The following is a 15,363-nucleotide window of genomic DNA, read 5'->3' as shown; positions in this document are numbered from 1 at the left end:
AAAATGAGGCCGAGCATATGAGACAACAGCAACATTCTACAAAGACCCTAGATTTCCAGGCTACAAACACCTTTCTTTTTTAAAAATGCATGTATTGGGGTGGTGTGCAAGCGCCATGCTGGGTGTATGGAGGTCTAACGACCTCTTCTTTTTGGGGAGAGGGGGGGAGTGGAGTTCCAGGCTTGCTCCCAGTTTGATAGGTTTTTCCTTTTTTTTTATTTTTTTTTTTTTGATTTTTATTGAGCTCTACATTTTTCTCTCTGCTCCCCTCAGCAAGGGCGTTTTTAACCTGCTGAGTGGTCTCACCAACCCTGTACATTCTGTTGGTTAATCAGTCACACACAATCTGAAACTCTCCTATGGACTTTGTGGTGAAAGGTGAAAAACTACCCGGAAGAGCCTGCCCTCGTGATGAGTCCCAAGCTCTGTCTAGAGGTGCGCAACAGAAGCCTGCAGAGCCAAAGCATGAAAGGAATGCCACACCTCCGGGGAATTTGCCAAGGGCTCAGTGAAAGTGGCCTCTGAAATTTGAGCCGCGGAAGCTGAAAGCCAGCGAAGGACTTCAGTCACACTTTAGACTACGTCCTCCTCCTGCGCTTCCACAGCTCCAGCAGGTCTGATGTCCGGGTGTGACACGGTTAAATTCTGGGCTTAACGTGGAGACCTGTGTAGGGGAGTCTTGAATGGAGACTCCGTGGAATGATGCACTTTCTAACTCATCCAGGAAGTGAAAGTAGAAAAAGAATTGAGTACCTAACACACAATTAATTACGCTAACTCATAACTTTGGAGTTAGGAAACTAAATGCACCTGGCAGTGATGACATACACCTTTAACCCCAGCGCTCGGGAGGCAGAGGTCTCCTCTGTGAGTTTAAGGCCAGCCTGGTCTACAAAGTGAGTTCCAAAGTAGCCAGAGCTGTTACACAGAGAAACCTTGTCTCGAAAAACCACAAGAAAGAAGCAAACAAGAAAACCAAACGCACAAGGTTATTTTTGGTAGATGAGGGACATTTATGCATCAACACAAGTACTTCAATTTCTGTGTCCAACTTCCCATATCTGTAATAAACAGTTACTTCACTAATTACCTTATGAGTCTACTAAGATATCCAAAGTGTTGCTGACTATAAAACATTTTATATATTTTACTTAACCCTAGAACTAGTCCGGTCATAACCATCCATCCATAAGCCAGGCATTATCTCTGAGCTTTTAAAGTAACCTGAAATAAAGCTGAAAATTTCTGGACATTTACTGTATTTCTGGATTTAATGGATGACATACTAAAAACTGTGCTTGACACATATTGCAGAATCATCAAGACAATTCAGAAATTAATTAGCAATTAAAGAAATTGGTTTTCAGCCTAATAAAAGATAATTAACTACTCAGTCACTGCCATCCAGTGTGTTTACCAGTATCAAAGTCTAACAGTATTTGTGCCTCCAGTTCTGCCCCATGAATCCTGCATTCAAATCCTAACCTCCAGATTAGTGTGCATTTGCCTTTGAAAACTGACTGGATCCTCAGGGCATCAAGCTAAAGAACAAGATGAGGGTCAGGGATCACTGGTCCCTCTCCCAACGAGGCAGGCATGAGTAGACTCACAGATCCCAAGTCCTACGTCAGTTCTGTCTGGTTCTCCTCATCCTACAGGACAGAGATAAATATGTCCACTCTTAGAGCCCAGCCGAACCCACATTGAGGGATACTTTGTTATAACAGCCTGAAAAGTCTAAGACGAAGAAAAAAAAGTAAAATCATTTTCCACAGAATAAAACTAAGTGGCAACCCAGTAATTCAGTTGGAAAAACGATATATTTTTAAATAAGATTTCAGTTACATAAACCGTGGCCTGTTCAAACCTGAAACAGGTTTTGTTTGTTTGTTTCAACATACGAAAGGAGATCTCGGGAAAATTAGAACTTTAAGTCAGGATTTCCCAATTTATATATATAAAATCTTACAGAGAACAGGTAGGTACAGTACTTAAAAGGAAGTTAGTGAAAGCGTAAATAATTTTAAAAGAGAACGTGATCGAGGCAAGGTGTTTGTTACATAAGGGCGTTATACCACCATCAAACAGCAGGTGGCAGCATCTGCACAGCCTCTGTGGCCGTCACCGTAGCCATGAGCTAATGATTCACCGAGTAAGGGACTTTCCAGAATTCACTTATCAGAAGCGCTATTTGTGCGTGAGTACATTCTTTGATTGTGTTCTTTTATTTTAGGACAGCATGCTTGTGCCTTGTCAGAGGGACTCCTCTAGAGTCGTTAATCTTTAAAATGTTCCAGATGAGTCATGTTAGATTGTTCATCTAATTCTGACAGGAAGACACAGAAAATCTTCCCTCGTGTGGGCTGGACAGATGAGGCAATCGAATTAGATGGGGTTCAGAATTCACAGAATCAAGGTTACAGGAGTTTTTAAAACCTAAAATAATCAATCAATTCATCAAGAAATGAACCCATTAACTCTCTGGCTGATATGTTTGCGTACTTGGGAGCCCTGGGGATTATTTTCTTCAACCCAAACTTGCCCTGGTATAAATGAACAAGTGGAGGTTGGAGAGGCGGATCAGCAGCTAAGAATGAATTCAGCTTGCTGATTCCCAGCACCCAGAACTTACAAGTAAAAGAGGGGAGGACTTCAAAGTGGGGAGTTTTAGTGGGGAGAATGAGGGAGCATTAAGAAAAACAAAGCAGCCACAGCATCACCCCGACTACCATATTTTACACTGGCAGAAGGTACCGCAGGAGACACAGGCTGTTTCGCCTTTAAACACAGCAGCCCACTCTGTTCTCTGTAAGCCTGAGAACTAAGGCAGATGTGTAATCCCACGCAGTTATCAAAGGTGAGTTTCCAGACCTAAGAAACCTCTGAGGAAGTAAAAGGCCAAGTCTCTGTGGCCTTGGAGTCTGTTCTTTCCAGTTGCAGAGGCCTGCAGGAGCACCTTTAGGATAGCAGGGGTCAGTAACACAAAGATGAGGGACAAAGGAATCTGCAGGGAGGCTGGCTCTCTGTACTCCCTTGTCAACAGGAAAGAAACGGGCAGCACACATTTCCAACACACACACAGCACATACCACATATGCACAGTACCGCATGCACACTATACACACGCCAGATACATACACACACTGTACACATACCACATCACACATATACACACACAATATATATACCACATACACTATACATAGACCACACATAAACACCCACAGACACACAGTCACACCCACAAATACATACAATACACCCTGCATACAAACAATGACTTGACTCTCAGCAGAGCTCTAGACCACGTGGATCTGGCCCTGGCCACAATACCTTCACGGTGTGGTCAAATACATAAGACTCTTCTAACCAAGTAGTTCCAATTATGAAACATTTTTTAAAGAACCGTAATAGATTGTAAGGTAAAAAAAAAATTATAAAACAAAAATACGTTCTTATGTTACTGAAATTGTGTCCCATTTCACTGATAACTAGACGGTTATTTTTCTTTCAAAAGGGAACAAATTATTTTTTCAATGGAATACTAAAGTATTTACCTCTGCAGTCTTTTGACAACTATTCACTGAGTGCCATGCAAGGCTCTGAGTATTGGAGACTGAACAAAGATTTTCATGCCCCTCCCCCTATAAAGCTTAGCGTCTATAATGGTAGACAGAAATAGAATCAGTAAACAAGCTAAACCTAATGTATTGCATGTCAGGTGACAGGTCCCAAAACACCAAAGTGAAGTGCCGCAACTGAGGGACTTAACAGAACCAAAATGTCTTGTTTCACAGTGTTGAGGGCTCGAATTACCAAGGGAGTTGGCCAGGCCACATGGATCTGAATGAGTATCTCTGAGCATGTCTGAGATGCCGCATGAGGAACGAATGGGAGACGGCTGCACCAGATGAGGAAGGAGCATGTCTAGGTGGACAAGGAAGGGAGGGACATTTAAAGAGAGATGGGACGATTTGAAGAAATAAGGGTAATTTATTGGGTTATGCATGTAACTAGTAAGCATCTTCCACAAAAGTAGGAGTTGTGGTTGGTTGGTTGGTTGGTTGGTTGGTTGGTTGGTTGGTTGGTTGGCTGTTAGGTTGATTGGTTGGTTGTTGGGTTAGCTTGTTGATTGTTGGACTGGTTGGTTGGTTGGTTAGTTGGTTAGTTGGTTGGTTAGTTGGTTGGTTGGTTTTTGTTTTTTAAAGATGGGGTTTCACTGTGTAGCCCTGGCTGTGCTGGAACTCTGTAGACCAGGCTGGCCCCAAACACACTGAGGTCTGCCTGCCTCTGTTTCCCAAGAGATGGGATTAAAGATGTGTGCCATCACTGCCCAGGCAAAAGTAAGATTTTAAGTGCTCAAACTATACTATGGTCATTTTTTTTTTACTATCTAAAATACTTCTATGATTAGAAAACCCTATAAATAATGACAGCCACAAATCATTCCTCTTAAGTCTGAAAAAAGAGATGGTTCTCATTTCCAGCGAAAACAGAGAAATGCTGTCTGTATTGCAGGGGCACTGCTTTTTTAGATATGTTTTAGTTTAAGGTCTGTATGTGCGTCCGTACACACACACAAGCATATTCGAGCATGTCCACGTGTGAATGTGGTGCTGGAGGAGGCCATGGCGGGGCTCAGATTCCCTGGAGCTCGGGTTGCAGGTGATTCTGCAAGAACAGCAACTTCTCTTAATAACTGCCATCTCTCCAGCCCCCAGGTACACGTTCCTGCTGTGAACACAGCGAGGTCAGAGGAATGTGAGGCTCTTTGCCTGTACAAAGTCTGGTATTGTTTAAGACATAGTTTCCCGCAGCCTAGACAGAGTTCACACTTGCTCTAAGGCCAAGGATGACCTTGGATTTATGATCCTCCTGCCTCCACTTCCCAAGTGCCGGAGTGTAGACCAGCACTCCCTTTCCTTGACCACTGGTTTAGAAACTGAAGACACCTCAGGAGGAATTCACAGGACCACAGAGAAACATGACCTCTCGTGAGGGACCCGTAAAGACATTCTGGTCTAAGCACCTACCTAACAGAGAACTTTCTATAACAGTAAGACAACATTAATTTGTACGGCATCTATTTTAGCGGTGCAGTTAGCAGCCCTCCAACCTCGCTGTCATGAAGCCAACTTCCCCGGAATGGACTTACTTAACCCTAACCAGCTCCCAGAGGTCCTGTGTTTAAAAATGTAGCCAAATAACATGTCCACGGTCCAGATACTTTGCAACAAGGAAACTGTTCAATATCAAAATCATAACTCTCTTCTCCCTTCTAGAATTCTCTCACCCTCCTTTTCTCCGTTTGAAAATACAATCCTGCCATGAGTTTTAGGAAACATTGGTCTGTTTGACTGTTGCTTACTGTTCTACAGATAGACTAAGTTGCCAGGTGGTGGTGGTGCACGCCTTTAATCCCAGCACTCGGGAGGCAGAGGCAGGCAGGTCTCTGTGAGTTCAAGGCCAGACTGGTCTACAAGAGGTAGTTCCAGAACAGACTTTAAAACTACAGTGAAACCCTGTCTCGAGAGAAAGAAACAGAGAGAGAGAGAGAGAGAGAGAGAGAGAGGGAAACTAAGTTACACAAAGCCCACACACAGGTGATGCTTTCTGTTGCCACTAACGCATATGAAGAGAATACTTCTGAATTAGCATGGCAGTGTTCTTGCAGGCACGGAGCCAAGGTGGGTTGTCACCACGGCAGTTAAAGTCACAGTCTCACCATCCTACAATCAAACAGCACCAGCAAACAGGTGAACCATGGGACTTGCTCTGTAAAGCAAAGTGGGAGGCATTCCCCGGTGCATCTGTTCTGGAAGTTATTTGAAACCCGGGCCACCTTCAGATTGTCTTCCAGAAATGGGCCATAAATTTAAAACTGAGCATCATCTCCTTGAGAGCCATCTGGTGTTGATTTTTCCCACCACACCTCCTGAGAACTCAAAAGAACCAAAAAAGGAAGGAAATAATAATTCTTTTCTTTGCAGCTGCTGAAGTGGTCATCAAAGTTTATTTTTATTTTACCTATAAATGAGACCCAGCATTCGGAGCAGGGCAGGCGTTATTAAAGCAAGGGCTTAGTGGCCAAAAGGGAATGACTTACTCGACTATATTTAATCCTGATGGCTTTGGGTCATCTTAGCTCCCTAGAATCAGACAATGGGATTTTTTCAGGTCCAGACAATGATGGGAGAAATACAGCCCCAGAGCAGATCTGTTACAGAATGGCTTGTTTCCCTCTGTTCTTTACAGACTTGCCTTTCTCATGCGGGGCTTTTGAGTCTACTGTTTTCATCGATGCTTATTGTCACCAGGGTCAACACCCTCTCTACTCCAAATCATTCTTAAGCTGTTGACTTTAAGAATTGCACGCTTGTAACTCGTGAAGGTAGACGTAAATTTTGATGAATATATAACCAATTTTACTTGCGGCACAAAAGAGATAGAATTTAAAAATGCCCCCAGGCCCACTGTGTCCTTGAGACACTAGGTAAATAGCTTTGCCCCAGGCACAGCAGTCAATTGACTGTGTGGATGAGATTAGAAAGCTTTTCCCAGTCTCGGAACCGGACACCTATCAAGAACCCTGAGTGGTGAGAATGCTCAGGGAAACTTGGCTTCTTTGATCAAACTGACCTAGAGTCCTATCCCCCCTCCCAAAAAAAAACCAAATAAGCCAAAAAAAAGGTTGGAAAGATGTTTTATCGGTCTTAACTCACTGTTAGTAAATTGATTCAACTTTTTTTCTTAAGAGTATCTTTATCCTTGGTGTGGGTGAGAAAGGAATAGGAAGAGAGGCAAAGTTGTAGTTAGTAGTCACAAGGGGATTTTCTAAATTCAGGCTGAAAACAAAATAACCAGCTCTATGTCGTGGTGTAGTGTGGGCTCCTCGGGCTGGTGATGATGTACAAACTATTTTCATGGTGTTTCTTTTAAGAGCTACAAAATGCAATTTAGCGAAGAGGGGTTGATGCTTAGCCTTATTGCAGCGCTGTTTGCCTCTGCCCATCAATACATCAGTGACATTCCACTTCATAAAATATCTCTCTGCCCAAGAGCCACAGCCACCAGCATGAGGCTCTGCGCTGACATAGGCTATGGAAAGCCGGCTGGCACTCCTTGCCATCTCCCATTCATTCTCACCACAGCCATTTTGTTTGTACAGTTTGAAAACGCTCTACTGAGAAATTATGATGAGAAGAATAACACATAAATGAGCACAAAGCTTATCCCCACATTATATGTCTTTGAGAGGGTAGTAACTAGAGTAGATTAATCTTGTAATCTCATCAGTGAACACCAGTAATAAGAGAACTGTGGGAGGTGGCTCCTGATAATTGTGTGAGCTGCTACAATGAGAGGAAGAAGAAGCTCTTCCATTCTGATCCCGTCCTCAAAAATATAGTATGACTTGTGTTTGCTTTTCTTGTTTAGTTTTTAAAGCCTGTGTGTGTATAATATGTGTATGCAGCATATATGTAAGTGCCACAGCAGGCATGTGAAGATCAGAGGATAAACTCAGCTACGGTCTTTTTGCCTTCTGCCTTGTTGGAGGGGGGGGGGTGTCTGGACTGAGTCACAGTCTAGCTGACCTGCAAGCTTCCGGAGCATTTCCTGTCTCCCTGCTATCTCACCATAGCTGCTCTGGGTCTACAGAGAGTAACTGCAGTATCTGGATTGTAAACATTTCCGGGGATCTAAACTGAAGTCAGGTTTGCACGGCGAGTCCTCTTCCCCTGAGCCATCTCCTTGGCTCCTTAGTTAGTCTTTGCTAATAATCCTAAACCTGACTACCATCCAGCTACACTTGGGAGATCAAGAAAATGCAGAGCCCAAGGAGCTGCAGGGAGAGTACAAATTGTGAGCAGATGTGGTAGGGTCGCTTCCTCCCTACGGAAGGAGCAGTGCTGTGCTTGGATGCGCAGTCAAATGCTTCGCCATTGTCTACAACCAACAATGTTAATTTTCTTAGTCTTGCAGTTCCTGGCCCTAAAGCACCTGGTGGCTTCCATGATGCTCCTGCCTTCTTCCACCCCCAGAACACACACACCTGCCATCTAACCTCTCACTACAGGGGAAAAACTGAGAACCAACATGCTTGGTCCAATGTTTGCCATGGGCAATACATGAAGACTACATCCATCAAGGTGAAGAAATGCTATCAAGTTTCTCCCCAACATTGCTGCCAACATTGCTATTACGACACATGCCATAAGAAACCGTTATAACCAAATCCTCTCTCTGCAGTGCTCAGAACATAGAAGTTTTGTGCTGGCTCTGGAACTTTCCTACAAACAGCTGGAAGGGGGCAGTGCTCAGGAGCTCTGGAGATGCCAAAGAGCACATGGAGGCCGACCACGACTGACAACAAGCCACGACAGGGAACAGCCACACCTGTAAAGACTGTATTCTAGTGTAAGGACATATAAGAACCAACCTAAATTACTCTTTTAAAAAATATTTTATTTATTTTTTTATGTGCACATTTGTCTGTGTGAGGGTGACAGATCCCCTGGAACGTTATAGACAGTTGTGAGCTGCCATGTGTGTGCTATGAATTGAACTCAGGTCCTCTGGAAGAGCAGCCAGTGCACCTATCCACTGAGCCATCTCTCCAGCCCGTCTAAATTAGAAACTAAAAAATAAGAGCTACTTAATTAAAGAAGACTAAAGAGAGAGTGATGAGATACTTCATTTTGAAGCCTGTACCACATGATGGCATAAGGAAACCCAAAGACAGAGGAAGGTCTTGAAAATACTTTATCAATTTAAAGGTGACCTTTCTGGCTAGTTTTGGTGTGAGTCTATTTCGTCAGCTGTTAGAATAGCCATGCCTACTTGCTTCTTCGTTCCATTTGTTTATGGTTTCTATCTTTGGACACTGAGGTAGTGTCTATCTTCGATGATGGAACAACAAAAGACAGATCCTATTTCTAATCCAGTGCTGGGCAGTGCTTCTCTTTCTTGGAAAATTGATATCATTAATATTCAGAGTTATGAATGAAAGATGTATATTATTTCCTGTCAGTTGTTTTGTGATGCTTTCTTAGTCCTCTTTTTAATTAACAGTTATGGAACTGTTAATTCCTTATGCCTTCTCTCCAGACCAAAGGATTTCTTCCAGGATTCTCTGAAGAGCCAGTTTGGTAGCCTTAAATTCCCTTAGTATGCTTCTATCATGCAAAATTTTTCTTTTTTCCTTCTGTTATGACTGGTAGGCTTTTTTTTGTTACAGCAGTCTAGGCTAGCATCTGTGGTCTTTCAGTATGAACAGAACGTTATTTCAAGTCCTCCTGGCTCTGAAAGTCTCCATTGACAAATCAGCTGTTATTCTCACTGGCTTGTCTATATGTGACTTGGTTTCACTTGCCTGTAGCTTTTAATAGCTTTTCTTTGTTCGTAAACTAAGGGTTAGTGTTTTACCTATTACCTGATGTGGTTATTTTTTTTGGTCCTGTCTGTTTGGTGTTCTGTATGCCTTTTACACCTCCATAGGTAACTCTATCTTTAGATTAAGGAACTTTTTTTTCTATTGTTTTGTCAAAAATATATTCTGTGCTGTTGAAAAAGGTCACTTGTTTGTTCCCAGCCGCTTTGCCCAGAAATAATCACACAGAAACTGTATTAATTAAATTACTGCTTGGCCTATTAGCTATAGCTTCTTATTATCTAACTCTTACACCTTAATTTAAACCATCTCCATTAATCTCTGCATCACCATAAGGTTGTGGCCTACTAGCAAAGTTTCAGCATGTCTATTTCCACCAGTGGCTACGTGGCATCTCTCTAACTCCACCCTTCTTCCCCACCCCCCACATTCAGTCTAGCTTTCCCTGCCTACCTAAGTACTGCCTTGCTATAGGTCCAAAAAAGTTTCTTTGTTCATTAATGGTAATCACAGAACATAGAGGGGACTCCCACATGACTGTGCCTTTGATTTGGGTTTATTCTACTTTTCCTATACCTATTATTTCTGAATTTTTGTCTTTTATAGTGTTCCAAAGTTCCTGCATACTCCATTCATAGGTATTTTTATATTTAATGTTTTCTTTTAATGAGTGACCCTCTTGGTCTACATTGTCATCAGCCTTGGCATTCTCTTTTCCATTTGACCCTTTTTTGATGGCTTTCCATTGACATTTTTGTTTAATTCACTTAATTTCTCACTTAGAGTTAAATTCAATTCAACCTTTCTTCAGAAATTCTTTGTTAAATTCTATTTTCATATCTAGAATTGTTTCCTTTAATTGATCTGATTGTGTGTTGTGGTGTTTATTCTGGAATTTATTCATATTGTCTCTGAGCTCCTTGACCATATTTGTACCTGATATTTTGAAACCATTGTCTTGAACATCATAAAAGATAATTTTCTAGGGAAAATTTCTATTGGAGTAGTGAGTTTGGGTCTAACTTAGGGTTTCTGTTGCTTCAATGAAACACCATGTACAAAAAGCTTGCTGGGGAGAAAAGAGATTATTTGACTTACCACTTCCTATGGTAATTTGAAAGAAAATAGCCCCCAAAGGGAGCAGCACTATTAGGAGGTGTGGTCTTATAACTGTGAAGGTGGGCTTTGGGGTCTCATATATGCTCAAGATACCTTTCAATGTCTCAGACCACTTCCTGTTGCCTACAAATCAAGATGTAGGACTCTCAGCTATTTCCCCAGCATCATGTCTGCATGTATGCCACCATGTCACACTATAATGATAATTAACTAAACCTCTGAAAATGTAAGCCACCCCAATTAAATATTTTCCTTTATAAGAGTTGCCATGATCACAATGTCTGTCCATAGCAATAGAAATGCTAACTAACGCACTTCCATACTATTGCTCATCATTGAAGTACCTTCAAAAAAACCCTATCAACTACTCAGAGAAAATTTGCAATTATACCAGGCAGGAATCTTGAAACTTAACCATCATTTTACTTTTCCAGGAACCTATGGAAAGAGCATCACCTCCATGACAGCTGAAAATAATTTTAGAAGACAATGGCCCCTTCTCCCAACAAAGTTTGTCCTCAGGATTAAGGACATCATTTAGGAATTGATTATTACTGGTATACGGTTTGGGGTTGGAGTGAAAATTATGTAGGCTCAGAGATCTCTTTGAAAAAAAGGGAGAATTGAATGGGATAACAGGTAGATTCGTATGTAATAATAATAATAGTAACAGAGTGAATATTTGTGAGCTATTATTTATAGACAATTTACGTTAATATAAATTCTTGTATATTGCTACAAATTCAAATTATATCTGTTATATTGAATATGTTCCTATTTCTATTTACAATATTTGTACACCTATGCAAAGTTATTTTGTCAGTTTGTATGCATGCTTGTTTCTACCTCTATTTAAGACAGTTTGTATATTGGTACAATTTTAGTATATATTTAGCATACTGTATTATACATTTCTACCTCTGATCAAGATACTTAGACATTGTTTACATTTTCAGGCCATTGTCCTTGTTTGCTGCACAGTTGTTTAAAGATTGTTTAATATTCCAATATGAAGTCTTAGTCTTTAAGTATTATAGGTTAATAGTCATTCATGTTTATAATATTTATGGTTAGAATAATCAGATTCTTTAGATACATAAAGCTTGTATTTTGCCTAGATAGTTAATCTTCAACCACTTCAAAGAACTGTAGAATATGTCATTTAAATAACTTAGGGGGTCTGTTGATATGAAACACAATTGCTCCTGGCAGCATAATCTATTCCCAAGAGAATGTTGAGCACTGAGACACTCCATTTGGAGCTTGATTTCTTCTTGGCAAAACTGGCCTTTGGGCAAGGAACTGCCCATGTCTTGTCCTGACTGGACAAGCAGGATACAAGTAAAAAGACTGCCAAACCTTGCCAATGCAGAGTAAGACAGTTTTGAAAATTTTTTCCTGCCTCTGAAAATGATCTGTTGGTTGTTCTAAGCCTTAGCCAAAGTTGGCTGCTTCAACATTGCAAGTGAGACTTTGGGTGATTGCCCAGGTAGCCAATTATCTCTGTCATCTACTGCATATTTTGGAAGCTGCTTGATTCTATTTCCTGCCTACTAAAGTAATATTGTCTCCCTTCTCAGGCCTTTGATGGGGTTGAAGATTAGTTACTTTGCTCTTATAATTTAGCCAAGCCATTTCTAATACAAGACTTAGACTCCTTAGGATAGAATTATTATTGAAACATTTAGCATATGTTCCTTGTTTAATGTTGTTTATGCTAGTTGTTGCAATTCTAAATTTTATACTTAATATATGTTCTTATTGTATACAGTTTTGTATTGGGTTTGAAGCTCTCTTAGACAAAAGTGTAAGGTGATAGGGAGCCTCCTTCAGCCAAAGGCCTTTGAAAGGCTAGACCAGGTCAAGGCATGGCTTTGGGTACCAAAAATCGCAGTCCTAATCACTTGCCACTCTCCTTCTCGTACATGATAACTGGTTATCAGACCCCATTCCTATTTCCTCATTTTGATTTGTGAGTTTTCCTTTTAAAGAAAGAAAAACTTTAGTAACACCTATTTGGAGCTAGTGTGGGATTATTTGATTCATGTTCCCCATGTTGGTCATTCTGCTTCACTGGCCAGTATTAAATATTAAATATTAAAATACAAGTCAAGATGTAGGACGCTCAGCTATTTCCCCAGCATCGTGTCTGCATGTATGCCACCATGTCACACCATGGTGATAACTGACTAAACTTCTGAAAATGTAGAATGCCACCCCAATTAAATGTTTTCCTTTATAAGTATTGCCGTGGTCACAATGTCTCTCCACAGCAATAGAAATGATAAGACACTTCCATACTACTGCTCTCACTGAAGGAAGGCAGGACAGGGACTCAAATAAAGCAGGAACCTAGAATCTGAGCTGAAACATAGGTCATGTCGGGTGCTGCTTACTGACTTGCTCATCATGGCTTGTCCAAATTGTTTTCTTTTTTTGTTGTTTTTTTTTTTTTCGAGACAGGGTTTCCCTGTAGTCAAACTGTTTTCTTATAGAATCTAAGACTACTAGTTCAAGGATGGTACCACTCACAATTGGCTGGGCTCTCCCCTATCAACCACTAATTTTAAAAAATGACCTACAGCCATATCTTACAGAGGGATTTTCTAAATTGAAGTTCCCTCCTCTCAGATGTTTATAGGTTGTGTCAAGTTGACACAAAACTATCCAGAACAGGTGGTGACCTATCATCTCTGTCATTCATATTCTTTCTGTTTTCATGATAGGTTTTAAGCATTTGGAGTGAAGCTGTTAGTAATGTTTCTTATCTGCTAAACTTTTGTTGGCAGCCCATTTGGTTCTTTATTTGCTACTATACCCACATGTTAGATTAAGGATCAGCTGAATGACACTTTGGCATTCAGTCAAGGGAAAAACCACTGTTGTCGTGGGAGTAAAGTATCAGAAGTGATCCCAGCTAATCAAGGGCTAGGTACAGCTTCTGAAAGCAGGAGCAAACCTTCTGTAGGCTTAAGTTCTTGTTGCAGAAGCTCTTGTGGAAGACTTGCAGGTCTCTATGGGTGTTACTTAGGTGTCAGGAGCTAGGGTTACAGTGGGAGTGGACAGTGTTACCTGAAGGACCTGAACAGGATGCAAGGTCAGCAGGCTTTGGGAAATTGAGGGTGTGAGTCACTGCCTCAGGCAAGTGCACAGGATACATAGTACATAGTCTTCAGACAGCCAGGATGGGTGTCTCTATCTAGGAGGTCTACAAACACACACACACATACACACACACACACGAGGGGGGGGGGGTGATGAACCTGAGCAACTGATATAAAATTTTAACTTTTATGAAAGTAAAGCTAATTCTCAACAGAAGAATCTCAAATGGCCAAAATACACTTAAAGAATTGTTCCACATCCTTAATCATCAGGGAAATGCAAGTCAAAATTACTCTCAGATTCCATTGTGCACCTGTCAGAATGGCCAAGATAAAAAACACTGATGACAACTTATGCTGGAGAGGATATGGTGGGAGGACTAACTTATACAGCCACCTTGGAAATCAAAATGGAGGTTTCTCAGAGTAATGGGAGTCTATCTACCAAAATACAAGACAAAGCTATAGCAGTTTTGGGCATATACCCAAAAGATGATCAATCATACCACAAGGACACATGTTCAACTATGTTCATAACTGCATTATTCACAATAGCCAGAACCTGAAAACAACCTAAATGCCCTGCAAGCAAATAATGGATAAGGAAAATGTGGTACATTTACACAGTGGAGTACTACTCAGCAGAAAAAAAAAAGACATCAGGAAATTTGAAGGCAAATTGGATGGAACTAGAAAAACAGACAAACATGGTATATATTCACTCATTCATGGATATTATGTGTAAAGAACAGGATAACCAACCTACAATCTACAGCCCCAGAGAGGCTATATATGGCCCAAAGGAGGATGGATGAATAAATTTCCCTGGGAAGGGAAAATAGAAGAGATCTCCTGGGTAAACTGGGGGCTGCTGTGTGACAATGCTTTTGTATACAATAAAGATTTATTATTCATATTGGTTTAATAAAACAGTGATTGGTCAGTAACCAGGCAGGAAGTATAAGTAGGGCAACCAGACTGGGAGAATTCTGGGAAGAGGAAAGGTAGAGATTCAGTCACCACCTAGATGCAGAGGAAGTAAGAAGAGAATGCCTCACTGAGAAAAGGTACCAAGCCACATGACTAAACATAGATAAGAATTATGGGTTAATTTAAGCTGTAAGACCTAGTTAATAATAAGCCTGAGCTAATAGGCCAAACAATTTATAATTAGTATAAGCCTTTCTGTGTTTCTTTTAGACCAAATAGCTATGGGACCAGGCAAGACAAAAACTTCCATCTATAGTAGGCAGGAATGGAAGAATGGGGAGATGGAAACTTGAGGGAGTAGATTGGGCAGGCTGTATGCAAAAAGCAAGTTGAGGGTTTCTGAACAGAGGGGGAGAGTAAGGAAAGAAATGTCTTGATACTGGGGACCATTTTGGGGTTAGGGAGAAACCTAGTGCCAAGGAAATACCCAGGAATCCACAAGAATGACTCCAGCTAAGACTCCTAGTAATAGGGGAGAGGGTGCCTGAACATGCTATCTACTGTAATCAGATTGATGACTACCCTAATAGTCATCAGAGAGCCTTTATCCAGTAACTGGATAGCAGATACAGAGATCCACAGCCAAGCACTGGACTGAACTCCAGGAATCCTCCTGAAGAAAAAGGAAAAGAGATTGTAGGAGCCAGGGAGGTCAAGGTCATGATGTGGAAACCCAAAGAGACAGCTGTCTGAGCTCATGAGAGCATGTGGACCCTGGACCAACAGCTAGGGAGCCAGCATGGACCTGACCTCTGTATG

The 15,363-nt window shown here is 41.2% G+C and overlaps 1 long non-coding RNA gene across 1 annotated transcript; it reads left to right on the top strand.

The window, feature by feature from the left end:
• Window positions 1-2,169: 2,169 nt before the first annotated feature.
• LOC119823885 lies at window positions 2,170-11,707 on the top strand. Its single transcript, XR_005286995.1, has 4 exons — window positions 2,170-2,197; window positions 7,976-8,150; window positions 8,251-8,418; window positions 10,945-11,707. It is a non-coding gene; the product is annotated as an uncharacterized LOC119823885 (long non-coding RNA).
• The last annotated feature ends 3,656 nt before the right edge of the window (window positions 11,708-15,363 follow it).

The sequence above is a fragment of the Arvicola amphibius genome, chromosome 9 (assembly GCF_903992535.2).
Source record: "Arvicola amphibius chromosome 9, mArvAmp1.2, whole genome shotgun sequence".
Lineage (NCBI taxonomy): Eukaryota > Metazoa > Chordata > Mammalia > Rodentia > Cricetidae > Arvicola > Arvicola amphibius.
This window is presented reverse-complemented; position numbering and strand designations above follow the sequence as displayed.